This window comes from Peromyscus californicus, unplaced genomic scaffold (genome assembly GCF_007827085.1).
Source record: "Peromyscus californicus insignis strain IS unplaced genomic scaffold, ASM782708v3 Scaffold_7__1_contigs__length_154581171, whole genome shotgun sequence".
In the NCBI taxonomy this organism is placed as follows: domain Eukaryota; kingdom Metazoa; phylum Chordata; class Mammalia; order Rodentia; family Cricetidae; genus Peromyscus; species Peromyscus californicus.
This window is the reverse complement of record NW_026294595.1, coordinates 50,843,568-50,866,105: the sequence shown is the minus strand read 5'-3', so window position 1 is coordinate 50,866,105 and position 22,538 is coordinate 50,843,568. Positions and strand designations below refer to the sequence as shown.

At 48.0% G+C, this 22,538-nt stretch overlaps 1 protein-coding gene across 4 annotated transcripts in view; it reads left to right on the top strand.

Annotated features, from left to right (window-relative positions):
- The first annotated feature begins 6,351 nt into the window (after positions 1-6,351).
- Wipf1 (WAS/WASL interacting protein family member 1) overlaps positions 6,352-22,538 on the top strand; it is a 114,062-nt gene continuing 97,875 nt past the window's right edge. For 2 of the 4 annotated variants that reach the window (XM_052723596.1, XM_052723594.1), the window contains exon 1: positions 6,355-6,484. The gene's annotated coding sequence lies outside the window, so the exon portion shown is untranslated. Of the gene's footprint in view, positions 6,485-22,538 lie in introns of all 4 variants that reach the window. The other 2 variants (XM_052723595.1, XM_052723593.1) reach the window with 2 other exon arrangements.

Below are 22,538 nucleotides of genomic sequence, written 5' to 3'. Positions count from 1 at the left end.
ACGGTCCTGGCATCTCTAGCTTCCTGGAGTCTCCACTGCATCTTCAGCTTTATACATTACCATTTTTGTTTTGTTTTGTTTGAGACAGGGTTTTTCTGTGTAGTTTTGGAGCCTATCCTGGATCTCCCTCTGTAGACCAGGCTGGCCTCGAACTCACAGAGATCCACCTAGCTCTGCCTTCCGAGTGCTGGCATTAAAGGCGTGTGCCACCACTGCTCAGCTTATGCATTACCTTCTGAGGGGCTGCCCGCTGGCTTCCTGAGCCTGCTACACACTGTCTGGCCCCTCACTCCTTCCTCTGAAATCTGGGTGGAAGTCTCCTTGATCCCACTGCTCTTGCCTTCTGTATACCCACAAAACCAGTGTCATGTGGACAATGCCAAGGCCTCCCGCCTGCTGGCAATGGAGCTGAGCTCCCTTGGACCACACTGAAGCCTCTGAGTACCTGGGTGGCTGAGCAAACTGTTCCTAGGATAACAATTTCCTAGGCAGCTCTGGGCAAGTGGAACAATTCAGAAGCCCCGTTCTCAAAGGCAAGTCTTCCAAATGAGTTGACTGTTTCAGTCCTTGACCCTATAATGAATGGGTCTGGCCAGTTTCTGAGATGTCCACAAAGAGTCTTTCTTTCCTGTAGGAAGCTGAGGAAACCTTCAGTGAATGTGTAAGGAGTTATGAGTGAACGTGTGTGTTTGACATGGGCACAGCCATGTCAGGGGCTCCAACGTCTCAGATCCATGGACATGCTAAAGCTTTCCGCAGGTGAGGCTCAGAGGGATGGCAGAGAAAATCCTGGCGGTTTGCATACACCAGTGTGTGGTGATATTTTATTGTGCTCTAACAAATAAAGTTTGCCTGGGGACCGGAGGAAAAAGCCAGCCACTATATTTAACACAGGTCAGGCAGTGGTAGCACACACCTGTAATCTTAGCATTCAGGAGGCAGAGATTCATCCAGATCTCTGTGAGTTCAAGGCCACACTGGGAACAGAGCCAGGCCTGGCGGCACACGCCTTAAATCCCAACACTAGTTAACCGTAGAGGTCTGGAGGTCTGTACGTACAGTCAGGAAGTGATAGAAATGGGTGGAGAAAGGAAGTAAGATGGCAGGGCACAGAAAGGTATACAGGCATCAGTATACAGGAAGTAGCTCTCTCTGGAGGCTGAGGAGTTGGGGAGGTGAGGTTGGCTGTGGCTTGTTCTATTCCTCTGATCTCTCAGCTTTCACCCCAATATCTAGCTCTGGGTTTTTGTTTTTTATTAATAAGACCGTTTAGCAATCTGTGTTACATCAGTGTGTGCGAAAACTAACAATTGTGGCCTCATCCTTCTAATGACTGAACCCGGAGACTCCTCCCCTACGGAGACTCCTCCCCTACGGAGACTCCTCCCCTACGGAGACTCCTCCCCTACGGAGACTCCTCCCCTACGGAGACTCCTCCCCGACTGGCTAACTCCTCCTACTGTGTCTCCTATCATAAACCTGCTGAGGCCCCAGGCAGTTGTTGCCTGGTTGGTGTGGCTCCATCAGAGTATGCACAACCCACCCTATCCCAGCTTTCCCGTATGTGTCTGTATGTCTGTATGGGTGTCTGTATGTCTGTTCGTTCTTCAGTCTCCTGCCGCCCCAGTCAGGTTTCCAGGTGCAACCTGTGCAGGACACAGCACCTTTTATACTGGTTCAAGGTCCATGGCTTCCTCTTAGTTGTTCTAATCTCTTGGACAGCCGTGCCCCGCCTACCCACAACTTAAAAAGTGTGCCCCGTTTCTGAGCAAACTACAAGCTTTTCAGTCTTATTTCTACAGATTTATTTATTTTTATTTTATGGGTATGGTATTTTGTATGCATGTCTGCAGTGTACCAGGAGGCCCCGAGACTGGAGTTACAGATAGCTGTGAGCTACCACGTTGGTGCTGGGTTTTGTCTATGGGTCCTCTGGAAGAATAGCAAATGCTCCTTCCTACTGAACCGTCGTCTCTCTAGCCCTTCAGTCTTCCTTCTTCATTTCTGTTCTAATTTCACCTCTGCTGCTGTGATGGAACAATCTTGGAAAATGTCGTCACGGACACACCCGGAAGTGTGCTCTACTAGTCACTTACACACCTCTCGGTTTGAACAAGCTGACTAACAAGGCTAGCATCAGAATCTACCAAAAGGTACACATCTTTACCAGCCAGATGGCTCAGGTGAAGATGCTTGCCACCAAGGCTGACAAGCTGAGTTCAGTCCCCGGGACCCACATCACAGAAGGAGAGCAGCAACTCCTGCAGATTGTCTTCTGACCTCCACATGCGGGTCACATGGCATGCACACCCTCCTTTCACACTAACAAATAAGTAAATAAAATGTGCTAAAAATATTTGAAAAAAAAAAAAGAAGGTACAGATCTTTCCAAATTGGTATTCCACTTGTCTGGCGAAGCTGTTTCTATGTTATGGTATTAATTTCTATACATTAGGTTACTAGTTAGAAAACTTCACAGGTATATGAGCACTTAAGATTATGAGTGGTTGTTGTGTATGAAACAAGAAACCAACTAAAAGCAATATAAATGTCCACTTCTAGGGCACTTGGCTGGATTGTGGTATATAATACAGCAAAAAACATGTAGCTTTAATAAAAATAATGAAGCAGATTTGTTGAGACTTAGAGGAATGGAAAGGTACACGTTCATACCTGTGAGATTTCCATCCATAACATTTCCACTGTTCAAAGCAGCCCTAATCTGGATGCTGCTATGAAGGGATTTCATACACGTAATTAGCATGGAGTTTAAGACAGGGGATCACCTTCAGTGGGCTTAAATGGGTAGGCTTATCCTGGCAAACATGCCAGAAATGTAGAGTTTGCCCAAGGAGGGTCTCTGTTCCTGGCTGTGAAGACGAAGATCAGCCACGTGGCAAAGACTGTGCTGGCTTCTGAGTGCAAACGGCAACTTTGAAGCTGACAGGTAGGGAGGACACAGGTGCCTCAGCTGGATCTCAGCAGGGAACTTAACTCTGCCAGTGACCGAGTGGACCTGGAGGTAGATCTCCTCTCCAGCACCTCTAGTCAGGAACTCAGCCTTTGAACAGAGATCCCAGTCACACCATGTTCAGACTACTGAAAGCCCTGAATGATAACTGGATGTGGCTTTAAGCTGAAAATTTATGATAATTTCACATAGAAGCAGAAAACCAATACAATAGATTAATTCACCAGGAATCATACAGCACGATCCCATTCACCTGGCTTTCAATAAATATTTATTGAGTGAGTGCATGTTTGTGTATATGCTTGTGTGTGTGTGTGTGTGTGTGTGTGTGTGTGTGTGTGTGTGTGTGTGTAGGTGAGGAATCAAGCTCAGGATCTTATGTATCCTAGACAAGCACTCCACCACTGAGTTACACCTTCATGCCTGTTTGCTGATTTAAAAAGTAGTAAAAGTTCACAGGAAAAACATGGAAAATCACAAATAGTTATTTCTAGATAGGGTTGTAAGTGACTTTCACTTTCTGTGTTTTATGTTTATCAACTGTCCAAATTGTTTAAAATAAGCACATATTTTTAGGAAAGAAAGAAAAAGATAGAGTGAAAATATTTGCTGAATTTGCTATCCTAGAGGTTTAAATATCACCATATTCAACTCTGTCTTAAGGTCTTTTTTTTGCAGGGGGGAATAAGGTGTAGTGTCGGTGAGTAAAATAATCAGCTCTCAGGAGCACAGTCCTGAGTTTTGGATATATCTATCAAATATGCTGAGCACTCATGTGGTGCCAAGAAGCCTGCAGACACGGTCCTGCCCACCACATCCTGGTCCTCTGCACATCCCCTGGCCATAGCGGTGCTCAGTTTACCTTCTGTTCCACATCCTTCCTGAATGACCCAGAAGACAGAACCAGAGTGCAGTGGGATGTCTTTCTGTACACTGTGAATATGTGGTGCTCTGATTGGTTGATAAATAAAGCTGCACTGGCCTATGGCAGGGCAGGATAAGGTTAAGCGGTACATTCAAACTAAAGACAAGATGAAGAAGGGTGGGGTCGGGGGAGATGCGCCAGCCACCCCCCAAGGAGCAACAAGATGCCAGCCGACTGATAACACCACGGCCTTGTGGCAACATACAGATTAATAGAAATGGATTGAGTTAAGTCATAAGAGCATGCTAACAAGAAGCCTGGTCCCAAGGCCATACAGTTTACAAATACTATAAGCCTCTGTGTATTTACTTGGGACCAAGCTACAGAGTCAGGTGGGAGAGATTCTTCCTGATGGTGGGGCCGGGCAGGACAGGAGAAACTTCCAGCTACACCTGAGCTCGCACACAGCCTTTAACCAGATCTGTTTGGACACCAACAATTGTTTACTAATGCATGTAACAATATGCTTTTCTTTTGTCGCTTGGCATTAAGGAATCTCACTTCAGGTCATTCGTGCTAACAGCAGCTCAGAGGTAGAACAGAGGAAGACAAGAGACTTACGACATGGTGGTCGAAGCAAAGGAATCAGTGTCATAATAACCTGGATTTAGAAGTTCACATGCTGAGAGATCTTGGGCAGGTTAGCCAAGTTTCCTGAGGTACTGTTCTTGTGTGTAAAATAGAGGCAGATGCCTACTTCACAAGGTTCCTGTGAGAATTCAGTGAGGCAGGTGAGCTCCCTTGTCTGGCATTTGAGACTGCCATCTACTTACTATATTAAGTACCACGACTTAATAAGCCTACCTAGTCACTACCATTGCTTAGCGACAGCACACGGCCGAGTATTGTTTACCCTCCTTATGGATTCCCTGTGTGGCTGGCAACAAGAGAGAATATTCACCACATACTTCTAACACAGGAAAAGATCCAAACTCAACGTCAAGAATGGTGGCGAGAGCCAGGTGGTGGTGGTGCACGCCTTTAATCCCAGCACTCGGGAGGCAGAGGCGGGCAGATCTCTGTGAGTTCGAGGCCAGCCTGGGCTACAGAGTGAGTTCCAGGAAAGGCGCAAAGCTACACAGAGAAACCCTGTCTCAAAAAAACCAAAAAAAAAAAAAAAAAAAAAAAACCACACACACACAAAAAAGGTGGCCAGAACTGAAGAATAGCTCAGCGGTTAACAGCACTTGCTGCTCTTACAGAGGACCCTAGTTGGATTCCCAGCATGTACTCCGAGGCTCCCAACAGCCTATAACTCCATTCTCGGGGATCCCACACCTCCGTATGGCCTCCGTGGCACCAGGCATGCACATGATGCACAGACGTATTTGTGGGCAAAACACTTATACACACTAATAAATACATAAATAAAAGGCAAATGTAGAATGAACCTTAGATGAATACAGATAACTGCGGAAGTTTGTACCCAGCCTGGAATTCATGATGAGACCTAAAAACAACAACAAAACAACAAAAAGAGGTGAGTGCATTTAGGGACCCCTACCAAACAAGCCAATAGGAGATTAGGAGAGTTGGCCCATGACACTGTCTTTCTGGGATTATCGCATCTGCCAGAAGCATGTCAAGACTGAATGCACCCACGGGAACAGGGCAGCACGGAAACCCTGAAGCCAAGGGCTCCGCATCCTAGATGCCGAATTCTGAAGTGCGCCTTCTCGAAGCTTTACTGCCTTTCCTTAGAGAGCTACATCGTCTTGGTAACAATACGGTTCTTATATTGTACTGTTATACTGACCATAATTTGTCTTTGTCTTTTCAAATGTGCATCTTCTAATGTGTCATCCCCGTGTTAACTTTGAGGCCTGATGGTGGTGGTGGTTTTGCCAACTGGCGAGAGTCATGTGGAAGGGCTTCGGTTTCCTCTTTACAGTTGCCCTTAGTCTTTCCATGTTTTCAGATGTAGGTGGGAAAAACAAACAAACAAACAAACAAATGACTCCAAGAATCCCAACCGATTAGCATCTTTCTATGGGAAGAGCAGTGCGCTCCCAATCGGTGGGGAACGGGATGCTCGTGGCCTTCAGTGGGCTCCACTCCATTTTTAAAATCCAACTTTTAAGTGAATCGGAACTTTTAAGTTTCTCAAGGCGAGGCCCTCTGGTTTGGGAGCTGAGAGATGACGGGGAAAGGCTTTCCCAGTGGTGGGAGGAGAGGACCCCACCCGGAGGCCGGGGAGGTCTCCGGGGACAGCGCCCTCGGTTGGATCCCCCTTCCAGGTCGGGCTGCTGGACGCACGGCGGCGGTCCGGGTCCCTCGGCCACCGCCCCGGGGCGAGCCCAGCCCGGGCTGCGGTGTCGCCGGGCACGGCGGGCAGGGCGCGGCGAGGGCGAAGGGCGAAGGGCCAGCGGCGGCCTGGGCGTCCGCGTGTGGCGGGGGCCGTAGGGGGAGGACGCGGGCCGAGGGGGAGGGCTCACATCTCGGCGAAGTTCCCGGATGGTCGCAGCCTCCCGGCGCGGAGCGCTTTTCCTGCCCGCCCCGGCTCAGCCCGGCCGACCCAGAGAGAAGTTTTCCAGAAAAAAATGCCCCGCGCGCCGCGGGGCCGAGGAGCCGCCCGGAGCCGCCGCGCGGTAAGGGAGCCGCGCCCTGCCATGCAGGCCCGGGGGTCCACCGAGTTGGGGAGGGGGGCGGCCGGGTGGGATGTCGCGGCCGCGTCCCCCGGCGCGGAGGGGCGCGATCCCCCGCTCGGGCCCGCGGGACCGCCCGCGGGGGCGGGAGGGGCGGCGGCCGCCCCGGGGCTCTGGAAGCCGCGCTCCCCGCTGAGCGCTGCAGGGCTGCACGGACCGGGGGGCGGGGGTGCCGCCCGCGATCCGGATCGGATCTCCCCGCAGTCTCCCCGCGATGCCCCCGCGCCGCCTCTGCAGCCCCAAGCTCCGCCGAGGGCGGGTGACTTTGGAGCGTGTGGATCCCAGAACTTGGCTTCCCCTTCAGAGCTCCCAGGCAGCAGGATCCCCCGAGTCTGTGCGTGCCCTTAGGTGCCCGTGTCTGCTCCTGGAAGCGCGGCCAGCTCGGGTCAGGGCTTTGCGCCCGGGGCCTCTCCCCAAGTCTCCGGCAGCTTCCCTTCAGTCTCGCACCCCCTACTTTGGCATGATTTCCTTTTAAAAGAAAGAACTGTTAAACTTGCTAGTGTAAGGGACATCCAATAGGGATGACCCAGATCCTCAGTTGGTGGCTAGACTTTGAACTCAGATTAACAAAAGGTGTGTCTATGTGGAACCTGGCTTGGCTAGGTCCTGCTTAATCTCCAAGGAATATTCACCCTTGGGCTCTGGGCTCCCAGCCCCTCGGGCTCTCTGGAGTGAACAGGTTTGGGCTTTCTTTGAAAACTGCTCGTCTGTCTTGGCTCTTTCTTTCTTGCCCTTCACCTCTCTCTCTCCAGTTCCTGTGCTGGGCTGCAGGTAGCCTCGGGGGACCCACAGGGACCTTGGACACGTGTGCAGCCGGAGTAGGTTTTCTTTTAACACTTTCCATACAGTTTGAATACTGCAATTTCATTTGGAGTCATTGATAGATTTTTGCCTCCTCAAAAATGCTTATTTCAATAATGGTTAAATAACTTAAAGACATTTTCTGTTTTAGTTTGTAGCTCACCTTTTGACTTCTTAAAGGGAAAATTTGCGTAAACTCTTAGCACCCTGTGTCTTACAGTACTCAGGACGCTGCCCGCTAGCCGAGTTACCGGCCAGTTGTCATTCACAAGGTCGAGTCTCTCAGAGACAGGGGTGTTGCATCGTATAGCCATACAGTCATCTGTGAGCCACCATTGTGGGCTGAAGTGGCAGGCAAGGCTTTGCAAACGTGCTTGGAACAGCTCAGCCACACCAGCGTCTTCCCTGGTCCTGACCCAAACCCTGCCCTCGCGGCATCGCCGGAGAGACCGCAGTTAGAGCCGGGGCTCTTTCAGGTTATGTGATGGAGATCACAGAGATTTGCAGCAAGGTGAGATGAAACTCTGGGACATTTAGGGAGATTGAAGTGCTTTCCAGCTGAAAGGATTGGCATCTTCTCATTTCTTCATTTCATACGTTTTTCTGCTGTGTCTTTAGCTACACTTCCTAATGCCCTTAGATTTGCCATGTGACTGGAGCCTCATTCAAAAATGAATGGGTTGATAATCCCGACAGTTGTTCAGTTACAGGGCGTGAGGATATAGTAGGGGATATAGTAGGATAACGGGTATGAAACAGCAGGAAGCAGTTTGACACAGGGTACCTCAGCCACTGTGCACCACGTCACACCAAGACACAGGATAAAACTGCAGGAGGGTTGGTGGTGAAGAGAAGGAGACGTCCCTGTGTCTTCTGAGTTGACTTTGTCAAGGTGCTCTGGCCAGCCGTGAGCCGGCTTTCACGGATGGTTGTGTTACTATGTTTTTGTCACTATCTCGACTGTCTAAGTGTGCTCCTAACCATAGTTGTGATTTTAAAGATGTGCACTACATGAGAACATTTTTATCTGTTGCTGTAACCCCTTCGTTTCTAAGAACCTGGCAGTCTATCTCCCAGAGCTGTGGCCTTCCAGGGGCCTGTCCTCCAATGGAGTCTACTAGATCTCTAATGATTTCCATACAGAGGGCCCTCTGCAGCCGGTTTCCAGCAACCCACGTAGTTAGACCACAGGCCCCATGGATGCCAATTAGGTCGCAGTTGGAATTAAGCTGGCTGCTCTTTGGGCACTGAGAGTCTCTGCTGGAAGATTTACTCATGCTCTGTTGGTGGAACTTAGCACGGAGGGGCTTGCACCCGGATGCTTCCCATCATCAGTATAGACAAGCTTGTTTTGAAACAGCTTGACTGCAAGGCAAATGTGGTCAGGTGGGAAAGGGTACCGAAGAAATACTAAAGGACTTCAAGGAGTGGGAATTACTTCCAGCTGGTGAGGCTCAGTCCATCACTGGTTTGTCCCCTTAGCAGTTATTTATCATTTTCTATGTGCTTGCCATGGAAAGATTAATAGGCATATTCCTATTCTGTCCCACTGTCCCTGCTTCCGTTGAGAAACGCTCCTGGTTTCACTTCTCTGGGACAAAGGACTTCCTCATGGAGCCTCGTAGTACTGCCCAGCCCTAACAAATGTAGTCGCTCTTCACCCCGTGGGAATTAGAGTCAGGTTGAGATCACCAACTCTGACTCATGTATACTTTTGAATAATAAAAACTCTGAGAATCCCTTCAGTTAGTTAAGCAGTAGTATTATCTGCTAGCGTGTTAATGTGGAGTAGCCTAGTCCTGAGCCGTGTGTGGCTAGAAGCTTACAAAGGCCTAATTCTGTGAGTGTAGAGTGAGGGCTGTACGCTCTGTTTTGTTTTGTTTGTGACAGGATCTTGATAGGTAACCGTGGCTGGCCTGGAACCTGCAATATAGACCAGGCTGGCCTTGAATTTGGGCCAGACTTCCTCCTCCTGCCTCTTGGGTACTGGGATTATGTGCCTGAGCCTCTAGCCTTAAAGGTTTCATATTTTGAGAGCCCCCGGATGATGCCGTGTGTGCGGAGTGCAGTTCCTATGTTTACTGCGTGGACCACGAAGTCGACTGGATCTTGCATCTGCTACAAGCACTCTGTCTGACACGGTCTTTTTCTCTTTACCCCTAAAGTGAGAACGACAGTCGGTACCCAGAGGATGGCGATGAGGCTCATATGTGGTCATGTGCATGGTATACTTAGCAGGTTGTATACAGTGAACGATGCTGTTGGTGTTTGTGGGCTGTTATCATTAGCGTTATTATGATCAGTATTAGTGTGTACACAGCAAAATAGCCTGCACATAGGAACTGCCTTTTGTATACATTAACGTAGGAACAATCTCTTGGCTGTCCACGGTCTATCACATGTTTCATATCTCTCGTGCAGCCCTACGGAGGAGAGTAATCTTGGTGTCTAGGTGCCACACTTTCTGCAAGCCCCGTAGAGTCTTCTCTGCTGAGGTTTTGAGGACAGGTTAAGGACAGAGAATGCAAAGACAGCTTGCATCACTCTCTTAGCCCTTTGGCACCAGGAAGTAGTGGCTATCATGTTGTGGTAGTCACATGGTAGCCTCCATCCATGGGAGTGGAGAATAACCAGTGTACTAGACTGCCTGCCTCAGGCCAAGCAGCTTTGATCTCAGGTATGGAACTCAAGCCCAGTGGTTAGAATGCCGTTGCTTCTTGTGGCCAGGGATCTTGTGGAAGCATGTCTGCCCACTGGTCACAAATACTTACTGAGACGTCAAAAGCGATAAGTTTTGCTACTCAGTGAAAGAATACAGGTGAGATGAATAGGAGATGTAATCATCTACAATTTTTGCGGGGCTTTGGGCATGCTAGGCAAGGCTATCACTGAGCTGCCGTTAAGTCCAACGATATTAATTTAAGTGAGTGAAATTCTTCAAATCTTTCAATGATTTGGCCCAGCTTAAAAAATCAAACAATCCAGGGGCTGGAGAAATGTGTGCCTGTGCACCACACAAATGCAGGTAGGTGTCCTGGGAGGCCCAAGGAGCATGTTGGATCCCATGGAACTGGAGATGCAGATGGAGCCACCACGTGGGTGCTGAACCACCTCTTCAGCCCTCCAGCCCTTAGTTTTTTCCTTGTTTTCTTCCCTCGTCTCTTCTCCCTTCCCTCCTCCTTCCGTTAACGTTACCACTCACATATTCATTTCGTATTCATCAACCCCGTGAGGTTTCTGTTCCTGTGACGCCTGAGGCTGAGCTGCATGGCTAGTGAGAGGGTTGGTACCTCAGACCTGGGCGGTCTTCTCCCCAACCCTGCTCTTTTAACGCCAAACTGTGACCAGCCTTCTTCTCCACTACTCTCCTTCCGGGCTTCAGCTAAACTGGACTTCCACTCCCACCGGAATGCCTTCCCGCTGTCACCTTCCCCTGCCTTCTCTTCATTTTCACGGTGAATTCTACAGACTTTTCAGATTGGTCACAAATCCTTACGAAGACAGAGATAACAGACTTGGCTACTGTTCGGGAAGAGGCGAGCTAAGTAAGCGGGAGGCATCATTCCGCACACATCTCTTTAGTAACTGTGGTAAGCGTGGCTCGCAGGGTCAGAACGGCTCCTGCACACTGAGATGCTCCCTGCTGTCTTGGCTTGTTCCTCTCAGTCAGCTTCTGTGCCTGGTAGCTTGGGCCTCCCTGTGCCTGATCTCTGTTCTCTCCTGTACTGCGATCGTTTGTCTTTCCCCCCACTAGACTGCAGGCTCTTCAGAGCAACCACTTTTTAAAAACATCCATTTTTATATTTACTCCCCCAAAATGGTAGTTCGTTTATTAATGGCCATTAAGTGGTGGTAGATTTCTCTCTCACCCTGTCAGTCAGAGTTGAGGCGAATGATTTCCATGTGAAGTCAAAACAGATCCTTGTTTTGCAGAAAACTCTTGACTTTTAAGATGCTGGGAAACGCATGTCAACCGAAAACTGGACTTTTACCATGTGTGATCTGTATAAAGTGACATTCTTATTCCTCACCATGGATGACCTTAACTGCAGAGTGTCTTTACATAGTCCAAAGTAGGAAATAGTTCTGATAATGCATAGGATTTGTGCTCTTGTAGGAAAGGGGATGGTCATTATTGGAGAGCTTAAGAGGTCCTCTGCTCTAATACTACTAGAGACAGCAAGTGGGTAGACCCCCAAAATGAGATAAATAGGGTCAAAGAGCACTGACTAATCATGGGAGTATGCTCTTGAGATGACACAGGCCAGCATCCAGGAGCATCCTGTGGGAGCATCCAGCAGTTAAGCCCCAGGCCTGGGGACCCCACTACAAGCCTAGGCTAAGAAAATCCCTGGAATACAAGTTAATTTTGGAAACAAGGCCAGCCTACTTCCTCCCATTCTTAGTGACTCCTGAAAAGGGGAAAGGTGGCAGACAGACCCCAGACCCAGTCGAGAGCTTTGTCCAGCCTAGTGGGCTTGTCTTTAGATCAATCAAAGCTGTGGGCCTCATTCTTGTGCTTGTGAGGCAAGGACAGCCCAGGACCCCTGCAGTGATGCCTGTGTCTGTTTCTCGCCTGTGGCTGAGGAGATGCAAGCCTGAGAGAGAAGTTGAAGGACACCAGCCTCCCCTGCCACTGACTCCTTGAACTTGGGCCCCCGGCCAGTTCTGTCAGGGAAGTGGTTCCTGTAGCAGGAAGGAAGTGATGCATGAAATGGGAAGTTGAGATCCAGTTTTCTGGGCTAGTGCAGTCAATTCTAACTTTAAGTCTAACTTTTACATATTTTAAATTTTTTTACACAGACAACGCATGCTCCTTTAGATATGTCTCTATGTGTTAAAATGTTTATAGTCTCTAGTGAGCAAAGCTTGTCACTTTAAGTATGTACAGTCCATCTGTCTTCTCTCCCAGTTCATGTCCATCATTCCTCTTCTTCTACACTCACTCTCCTCACCGTGTAGCATTCTCAAGTTGGGATGTGTTTAATTAGTCCCCTGCTGCTTGATCACAATCACTCATTAGTGCCCGCTGCTCGACAGTGACTATCCGCTCACCTGTTAGCTTTTGCTAATGATGCCCACACAGCCGGCCATTTACTCTGTGGCAGTACACACGTCGTCGTCATTTACTATTGACCCCGCCTCGGCCAACGGGCAGCTGGTTGAATTTCTTGTTTTTCAGCCACTTGTATTTCCAATGACCTCAGTCCTTTTCTGAAACATCCCAAACGTTTTCTTGTTGATATGTGCAAGAGATATGTTGAATAAGGAAGTTGGACCTGCAAGGGTCGGAGTGATACAATGTTGAAGTGTTACATCAGGCGTCCAATAACCCGGGGAACCTTGGGTATCCCCTCCCCCAGCAGGCTAGATTTGCATTGCAGAGAACCTTGCTGGTCTTGAGAAAACATGTACCCTAGCTATTTACTCTCTGAGAATGTAAACAGTGAGAACAGTGTCTTGACCACAGTAGTCATGTGTTGTGGAGATGGGTGGCTACATAATGGAGGCAGTCAGCTCAACCCTGGAGAGAGGAGAAGGAAGCAGTCTGCCCTTAAAGAGGCCACAGCCCATCAACAGCCCCAGTACGTGCATGCCATTAGGCAGACCGGGGGCGTGACTTCCAGGAAGGACTAGGAAGAACTATATAGTAAGGGTTAGAGTGGTGACGAGAAAGAACGGAATAAATCAGTTCTTGTCCCTGGATCTCACCGCAAGCTGAGGAGCACCGAGACAAGCTTTCAGATGTGCCAAGATTCCTGACTATGTTTTTGAGAACCTAGAAAAAGGCGAAATAGTTGAAGGCCTTTTAGAGACTTTAAAAAGCAGAAAGGTGGTCTCCTTTAGACAGGGCCTGGGTGTGTCCTTTACAGCTTGGAATCTGATTACCATGCACACATTGCCAAAGAGAAGACCCAGAATGGCAGGCAGTTTTATAATTCCTCACAGTCCTTTTCCCTAGTGTTAGCATTGCTTATTTTCAAAATTCACATTTTGTCTGAGACAATCAGAAAATTAGGTCGAGGGCATAGGGGCTTCTGTTAGCGTAGAAGGCTTGAGAGCTAGAAGGTCATTTTTCAGACAATATAATCCACTTTTTCCTTAATCTGTTTTGAAGAGCACTAGAATCAGAAGAAAGTACTCTCATGTGATTAAAGAGCTGTGAGTATAGTATGATAGTCTTATTTTAACCATAAAATCCCTTTCTGTGCAGAAATCTTTAATCGGTCACCTCCATTTGCTGTGATAAAACAATGCATCTTTCCCTCCTGGAGCTTGGGAGAAGTTTTGCTCCCCACCAGGCCAGGGGTTCAGCGTTTGTGCTGTAGTTGTAGCTGGACCTCTGACTCTGTCACTTTTGGAAAATAATAGTTTTAATTTGTTCAGGTCACAAAATTACTATGTACTTGCTAGCTGAAGAGGGCTCTGTGGAGTGTGAGGACCTGACTCTGGAAGCTCCAGTACCCACATGAAAGCCAGGTATAGCCTTGTGTGCCTGTAACCCCAGCACTGCCTGGTGGAGATGGCAGGTTCCAGAAGCTCATGGGCCAACCAGCCTAGTCAACAGCGAGCTTCAGGTTCAGTGAGAAATCTGTCCCCAAAATGAGACTGAGAATAGATGTTTCCTTCTGGCCTCCCCATGTCCAAACACCTGTGCCTGCATGCATGCATGTGCACACACACACACACACACACACACACACACACACACACACACACTTATACACCCCACACATACATAGCTTTTAAAAAGACAAAAAGAAATATGTATAAAAAAGTTGATTTTTCTCCTCTCTTTCAAATTCTCATTCCTAAAGATAATCAGTACGAGTAGTGCTGGCTGATGCTTTTTTCTTGCTTACATTACTGTTGATAAGTACATTTTCATAAATAACTTCTAGTACTAAAAGCGGAATTCTAAATACTAGTCTATGAATTTTTTTTTCTTTTGCAGCACTAGGGATTAAACCCAGGACCTCAAACATGGCTAGGCAAGTGATCCACAATGAGCTATATCCTCGGCTCCAGGCTACAGTTTTTTTGAACCATAATAAAGTATAGACATCCTGTCCAGATAAAAACTCAATTACAACATGGACGGTTGATATTCTGTGACTTTATTTCCCTGTTCATATTGTTTGAAGTTTTCTTCTGCAACAGTAGTTCTCCTGAGAACATGCCTCTCCTGAGAACATGCCCTGCAAGTGTGTGTTTGAACATGCTACCACACAGAAGCTTTTGTTTCTGGGTGCTGGTCCCTGAAGTGGCATTACTTTCCAAAAGCTGTGGTCATTCACAGTCTCAGTAGCAAACACTATTTGAGAGTGTGTTTCCCCACATCCTTGCCATACGATTCATTTTAGAAACCCAAACCCTCCAACCTCCTTTTCTTGATTTGCTTCAAGTGACTCCTCCGAAGATCCCTTGTCAGTATCTCTGCCTCTAAAAAGAAAAAAGAAAAGAAAAGAAAAAGCACCCATTTGAATTATTCATGCCCCATCTTTTTCTTAATTTTGTAAATGTGTATGTGTTCATCTTTTAGAACCAGAAAAGGAAAACATGTGCCTAAGCTCACAGAGCTTAATTGTTCTGGTGCTAAACTAAAACAAAACACTTAATTTCTATTTATAATAAAGTACGTGGAGACCTTTCAACCCTGATTTCTCTCCTTCTAAACATATATTATTTAAGACATCGTCTCAGGACGTATAAATGTTTTAATGGGAAAACCAGAAACTGATCAAATACAAAATTGGGAATACTTAAAGAGCTTAAAGCCTACAGAGCTAATCGGGTCTCCCTCTTGAATCCAAAACTCCGAAGACAAAGGTTCCTTGAGAACATACGTTGTAAGCTCTGCAGAAGTCGCATGGGGGAAGAAGTGAATCACAGCAGATAGGGATTGAAACCTGGATTGCTACTGAAAGCCCCCCCCCTCCTCCCGATTATTTTCTTGGGAGGTGAGACTAGATTCCGCTCCCCCTGTCCTTATGCTTGCTGAGTTCATTATAAAATTATTTGTGTAGAACTCCAGCAGTACACTGGCTAATCAGAAACAGCTGTACAACTGCAGTCGTTTATGCGAACAGAATAACTGGATCAGTCAGTAAGATTTCTTGTGTTTGAGTAGGTCAGGCCAACATTGTGTAGCCCAGAATAACAGCATTTTGTAACTAACCTGACACAGATGGGGGGAAAAATCGTTGGGGCAGCAGCAGAAGTTGGAGTTAAAAATTAGGAAATTCTGCGGGTCCTTGATAGACTCCGTAGTGAAGTGGTACTGTATCTTTAATGTTAATTCCCTCTTAAAAGACCAGGACGATTCACAAGAGGACATCTTGTTTAAGATACAGACTCTTCTCTAAGGGCTGAGTCCCCACAGTAAGGATGAATTGTCCTCGTCAGTGTCCCCAAAGAGAAGTCTGTCCACTCTGCCAGACTGCCAGGATGAAGTAAGTGCAGGGCCTCATGCTAAGACAACGCTGTAGACCAGGTCGACTGACATGTCTGCCTACAGAGATCTGGACCACGTCAGGCACACAACATCTGTTTTCTAGGAACACAAAGGCCAAAGTCCTGTTGTGGTGAAGCAAATGCAAGGTTTTGCACGTTTCGGTGTCTGAACTGTGTTCTACAGCAAGGGAATGTGGGTGGAAAGGTCTAGCCCTATACAGCACACTGGCTAAAATCCAGCGTAGCTACTTCCAAGGTTAGTTACACCTCAGAGCCAACCAGGCGCTCGCTCTCCAGTCCAAGCTTAGAACTCTGGTTAGTGGGGGCAGATAGGCAGGTGGCCTTGCAGGGGCAGGATCCTTCATAAACTACTGTAGAGGTGGAGATCCCGGGTCAGAGATTCTCATCGTCAAGCCTCCCGTCTTCCCATGCTGGAGTCTCCATTAACACCGACTACTTGGAGGGACAGGAATAGGGCCACATTCTGTGCACTCACCCAGCTGCCAGGGGGCTTTGGGACTGATACCTACAGGTAGATAGATGTTCTCTTTTCCCACCTTCCCTCTGCTTTTCTGGTCCTTCACGCCCACCAATCCTCAGAGATAGTTCAGACTCTAGAAAAGTGTGCTGTTCTCAGGTAAAGACTGGACTATCACCTGGCTCACTGACTCAGTTCCTTTTAGACCTCTGTTAAAGGTGGTGATGAGGCCAACAGGGCAGCCGAGGAGGAGCACAGACTCCGCCCAGCTTTGTTGTGTGAGAGTCCGATGAACTCGACAGCGGTACCTCACTGTGCAGAAGGAGAGGTTAGGAATCTGTGGGGAGATGAGAGTTCAGGTCTCTCTGGTGGGACAGACCCCTCAGGAATAGTTCTGAAAGAGGACCTTCTTAACAGCGTGGTCCACACTGTAAACTGTCGCCCAGAGATCTGATGAGCTTGGAGTTTTTGCTGTGCCTTGTTGTTGTTGTTAAGGAATAAATAAGGGAAAGAAGCAATACTACCACATTTCTCACCGAGCTAGGGTAGCATATGTGGGACATGTAAAGATCAAGTTAGATTTTAGCCAGCTTCTAGAAATATCCATTTATACTCAGCGTGTACTTGCTGAAGAAAAGACATTAGCTGAAACAATGATCTTCCTATGACAAGGAGGCTTTTACATCGTATTACTTTTCTAATATTTAGTAATTGTATTATATTGTTACATACTATATGCTATAATATTGCTTACATTTGAGACAGGGTCTCAATAGGTAACTCTGGCCTGGAACTTCCTATGTAGACTAGGCTTGACCTTGAACTCACAGAGATTCTCCTGCCTCTGCTTCTCAAATTAAAGGTGTGCACCACTATGCCTGGCTCATAATATTACTTTTTAATAATATTACTAGTGGAGATGAGACTTGACCTAGATGCATGGCAGATTTTGTGTTATATACAGCAAAAGTCAAAATCATACTCACCAGGCACACACTCATCCTTTATTACCTATCTTTGTTTTGCACACAAACATACAACCTGAAACCATCTTCCATACCGTGTGTGTGTGCGTGTGTGTGTACCCTTGCACACATATGTATCACTGTAAGGAACACTTCACTCTAACTAGGAAACGCTCGTTCCAGACTTCCCTGGACAAGTCCGTGTATTGCTGCATCTCTCTCTGTGTACTTCAGAGGTACTTCAAAATTTTTGATTTCATTGCTTCCTGATGAGACCAAACCCCACATGCAGCTGACTGTGTGTGATGTGTGTGGGGTGTTTGCCGAGATGGTGGGGATTCCTGAGAGTGGATAAGAACACCCACATGGGGCAGCGCCATGAGAGTTCTGACCTGCTGTTGATTGGGGGCTGTGACCATTGCTGGTTGAGCCTCTTGCTTGCAATCTTTACTTATGGTCTGAGGGACATCACATTGCTGTTTTGGCTCAACCATCCTGGGTGTCTGACTATCTGACTACATCCTGGATCTCAAGACTATTCCAGCCAGTAAGAACTGAGCGCTACTCTTGACATCTCAAGATTGGTGCTGGCCCAACAGGGCTTCCAGTTGTGCATGGAAAGGTTCCAGCTCTGTGCACTGATGTGTGCTTTCCCTATAAATGCAGACGCCCAAGACAGTGGAGTAGAGTCCTAGTAGCTTTCTCTCCGTGTCATCCCTGGTCCTCGTAACACAGAGGTGGAGAGGAAAACCCAGGAGGTTCCTGGTGATGGCCAAGGTGCAGGGTCTAGCAATGAAGGAAGGATAGAAGTCAGGTGCTTCTGAGCTTCAGGATGAGGCTCAGCAGGAGGGCAGGGAGAGAAGAGCCGCAACCTGATCTTCCTCGTAGGGATGGGAAGTCCCTTGTAACAGGTTGCCTGTTGGGACAGTGCCTAGAACTGGTGACCTGACTAAGCGGTGACTTCAAAGGAGGCTCATATAGGATACCCACCTCATGATTACCCAGCCCCATTTTTTGTGTAGAGGACTCCTTCCTCCTCCTTGCCTTGAAAGCTCCCCGCCATCCTCTGTTTTAGCTTGTATGTCCTCTATCCAAACATTCCTGTTGCCTTTCTTCATAGCATGTACCTAGTTTCTTCCATAGTCTGTTGAGTCTCTCCTACCTGTCTCTCCTTTGGATGATGAAATGCTTGATAGTACAGAATCACAACTTCTCATCAGCCCACCCACCACCCACCAGTGCCAAAGTGCTTAGCACATAGGAAATGCTCAAAAGTACTAGCTGGATGAAATGGTGTGTTCTAGAGCCGTCATTTTGGCTTGACCTGCTTTTAATGACTTATTAACAAAAACTTGGGACATTGAAATCTTAGCAACTATTGATACCAATTATATAGGTCAAGGAATTGAGCACCTCTCAGTTATACTGGCTATCAGTGTAATTCTAAACTTAATATACCAAAGTGTTATAGCCACTCCCGAGGCAGCCACTAATAAAGTCTCCATTTCTGGGTGAGGAATTCGAGGTTCATCAATTTGCCCAGTGTCCTTCAACAGACTTGGCAGGGGTGAGATTCAGTCTAGGCTATGAAGCTCTCCTTCCTTTCTCTTCAGGAAACTGATCTTCAGGGTAGAAGGCCTAGGTGACCCGTGTTTCTTCAGGCAGCCAGCTGAACACCGGCATGGTGTCCTGAGGCTGTGACTGGGCCTTCTGTCCTTCTGTTTTCCTGCAGACTTCTGGCTTAGGGCCACCAACACACTGTGCAAAGAATACCAGGCGATTTGAAGACCGGCTACTGATCTCTCAGCTCCTTGTTGGTGGTTTGGATCCAGCATTAACTATGCTCTGATGTGTTAACATCTGCCACTCATCACAGACACACATCCTGAACACCCCTAAGGCTGTGGCAGTCCCTGATGGGAAGCAAGTCTTCTTTGGGGTATCAGAAGATCTGTCCAAGACTGCTCATACCTCATACCATATTCAGATGAAAACTGCAGAGCTTTTTTTAAAAATTTTACCAAAATTTGTAGTATTCTAGGGTGATTAGAATAGATTAGTGATGGGAATCTATGCAAAGATCATTTTGGCATTTGACAGGTGAAGAAAACACAGGATGAGTCAGGTGTCCCGGACTAGGCCAGGGGCCTGTTGGTTACAGAGTTGAGACAAGAACTCCAGCTTGCTGAATTCTAGTTCAGTCTCTGCCCACTGCCTGAGTTTGCTTAGTATATCACAAATGAATTTCGTATTAAATTGCAGGAGAATCGTAGTCTGTTTTTTACTGGGCAGGGTCACGGTTATCATGTTCTTAAAGATGGGTGTTGGAAACCCGTCACATCCAGGGTAGATAGCAAGAGATGGCGGGTGCAGTGGCGTCAAATAGCAGCTGAGCTATGAGTCTGCACGACACAGTTTTCTTCTGGACGGTCCCAGTGGGAGAGTGCAGACCAGTCCCCTGTCACTGTCGGTTCAATTGGTTGTTTAGGAGGTGATGGCGTTAAGCTGGCTCGATTCATGGCAGAGTTCAGTGATGGGGCAGGCATGAGAGGGAAATGGCCTCTTCCTTCCCGTAGAGAACTGTATCTCAAACCCAGCTGCTAAGGGCTTGGACTTGGGGAGCTCTGACCCTACAGGCCTCGGGGCTGGAGAGGCCAGTAAATGGTGGATTCTTGCCAGGCTCCAGGATGGAGCTTGAAGCCTTTCCTAGAGGAGGCTCAGGCAGCTTACGGAGGTCTCCCTACCAGGTGTTACACCCAGCCAGGACCAGTCAGGGCCAAGATGGCCCCTATTGGCCCAGACCAACAAGATGGCTATAAAACACCCCTGCACCTGTAGAACAATGACTTGGGGATCCTCAGAGCATGGAGGGGAGTTCAGTGCTCTATCAGATAAGTTAGGGTGCACCTCTAAACTGGAGGTCCTCAGCCCAGTCCCAGGCAGTAGGGTGGGGTTGAGGGAGCTGTGAGGTGTCATTGGCCTGGGGCCCATTTCAGTCCTGATTTTGCACAGTTCTCTCCACAGGAAGAGCATTTGGGGGAACTGAAAGGGCAAGGCCAGAGAGGAGATGTGAAAGAAATTCTCCTTAGCAACTGTAGAACACCGTGCTTTGTAGACTGGATGAGAAGAGGTCCATTCCTTCCCACCCTCCTTCTATCAGGCCTGTGACATCTCAGCTCCCACAGTGATTCCTCTGCTGAAAGACTTCCTGGTCATCCTTCCGGTCCCAGGAAAAGACAAAAAACGTTCCCAAGAGCAGGTCTAGTGGAGTCATGCCCACTCTTCACCCTATCTGGTGTGGGATCCAGCTTCAAATCTGTGGGTCATTCATTGTTCTAGATCAGAGGGCAATAGAGTTGAGAAGTCTGCCTGTCTTCCTTCCTTCCTTCCTTCCTTCCTTCCTTCCTTCCTTCCTTCCTCCCTCCCTCCCTCCCTCCCTCCTTTCCTCCCTTCGTATGTGTGTGGAGGGTCGCACATGTGTGTATGTTTGCGGAGGGCAAAGATCAACTTGGGCAGCCGTTCCTCGGGACAGTTATCTGTCCACCTTGCTCTTTGAGACAGAGACCTTGGGCTTGCCAAGTAGGCTAGGCTGGCCAGGCTGCGAGCCTCGGTGTGCCCTATCTCTCCCTCCCTCTCCAGCACTGGGATTACAAGTGCTGCCTCATGCCTGGCTTTGTATGTGGGTTCTGGGGTCCTCACGCTTGTGTAAGCACTGTAGACTGAGCTGTCGTGTCCCCCCCATCCCACCCCCCCCACCCCCCGTCTCTTTATTTTTCTGGCATGACTCAGACCATTCTAAAATTAAGAAATTGGAGGTGGAGCTAGGCTTCTGATTTAGAAGTTTCTGATGTCCAGTGATTTGTACCTGCCTTGTGACACTTTGGGCCCTGCTTTTGAGTGTGCTGTGTGTCACGCCAGCCAGCCTCCTGTGAAGTGAGGCCTCTGGGCATGTGCAAGCTACTGTCTCAGAACTGGATGTGACAGAGTGGCTTCAGTCAGGAAGCAGCCTGCCGGGGCCTTGTGACTAAGTGATCTCCATCTTCTCCTGCCCTAGTCTCAGCGTAAATCAATGAACTCCCTCCAAACCAGTAATGGCTTGCTTGCTTAGGGAACCAGAGAGCAGGACTGTGCCGTAGCTGACCTTATTGCGTAAGATGGCTCAGGAACTTCCTCCTTTCCTCCCTCCATGAGGTAAATCAGAAGGGCCCACAGCGGAACAACTTTAGGAATAAACTCGGTCCTAATTTGAGCGCTATGAGCAAGGGAGTTCGCACTGTGTAGAGTCTAGGGGGTGAAGAAACAGATGTGGGGATCACTCCAATTCTTCCCAGAGTTAAAATACTTTTTTTTAGAGTTATTGCTAATGTAAGAATCTGTAAGTGGAACCAGGAGTGGTGGCGCACGCCTTTTATCCCAGCACTCTGGAGGCAGAGGCAGGCTGTTCCCTGTGAGTTCCAGGACAGCCAGGGCTACAGAGTAAGACCCTGTCTCAAAAAACAAAACACAAAACCACCCAAAACCAACCAACCAAAAAAGTTATCTGCAAGTTTAAATAAGGAAAAGGAGCGTATGGAGCATGCTCAGAGAAGGGGCCCTTGCCTACACTAAAAAAATTATAGACATGAAGGGACAGTGGGGCAGCATCTGAAAAAAGGTCCCCTGTGTGTGATGACTGCCATAGTACTGCATCTGAAAACAGTGTAATTCTACAGTGAAATAGAAACATAGGATGCTTAATTCAGGGTCCCCTAGAAAGAACCATGTTAGAGGATGCAGGCTGTATTACATCTCTAATTCTGTGTTTCTTATATAGGTATGAAGTATTTATTGAATGGCTCTGTTGTGCTGGGGATGTGTCTCAGTGATAAAGTGCCTGCCCTGCACGTGTGAGGCTCTGGGTTCAACCCCCAGCGCCACACACCACACACATTCCACACACAGTAAGCACAGTTAGCATGTAAAGAAACAGTATCTGAACCAGTGCTTTGAAACCTGTTTTGGCTGTGGTCCAGAGTAAAAGATACATTTTCCATTGAAGCTGGGTAGATGATAGATGGATGGATAGGTGGATGGGTGGGTGGTGGGTGGGTGGATGGATGGGTGGATGGATGGATAGATGGATGGGTGGGTGGATGGGTGAGTGGGTGGGTGGGTGGATGGATGGATGGATGGATGGATGGATGGATGGATGGATGGATGAATGAGTGGGTGGGTGGGTGGATGGATGGATGGGTGGGTGGGTGGATGAGTGGGTGGATGGATGGATGGATGGATGGATGGAAGAATGAGTGGGTGGGTG